This window comes from Camelina sativa, chromosome 5, assembly GCF_000633955.1.
Source record: "Camelina sativa cultivar DH55 chromosome 5, Cs, whole genome shotgun sequence".
NCBI classification, from domain to species: domain Eukaryota; kingdom Viridiplantae; phylum Streptophyta; class Magnoliopsida; order Brassicales; family Brassicaceae; genus Camelina; species Camelina sativa.
Window position 1 is genome coordinate 25,886,239 of NC_025689.1, and position 624 is coordinate 25,886,862.

Genomic DNA, 624 nt, shown 5'->3' on the forward strand with positions numbered 1-624 from the left:
TGTCCTTTCCCCTGGCAAGCTCTCTAAGCAAGCTGTTTTCTAGAAAAACTTTATATTTATATAGATGGAAATTCTCTTCGCCTTCTGATTATATACCTATTTTGATACGCTATCGATAAGCCTGGTTTGTCTGTCTCTTCTTTTGAAACGAGATTTCACTCTTTCTTTTTTGAGAACTCTTGTTTAGCTCTCATTCTTTCTTCTGGTACCCTTTGTCCAACTGAACAAAGACGGATAACTGAGTACTCGGGAATAGGTTGCATTAAGGGAACAGGTAGGCTAAAGCCGGCTTCTCCCTGTGCTTAGGGTTTATTGCAGCTATCCCCTCACAGAAGTAGCTAGCAGCTGAGCTCTAATCTCTAGGTTAGTCGACTTCGTCTCTCTCTCCGTAGTGATGACGGTTCGCCACACCAGGCATCCCCTTGAAGTTCTTGCCACAACAAGGCATGCATTTCTTCCGTATGAGTGGTAACAGCACTCCCGGTCTACCTAAGTGTCCCAATGACACATCACCCTCTACCGTATTTCTCATGCATAGGTGATAGATCCTGGTTTTTCACTCAGAATCTCTATAGCAAGCAAATATGCTAGTGTGCTAGTATAAGCACCACCTCCTCCCTAATC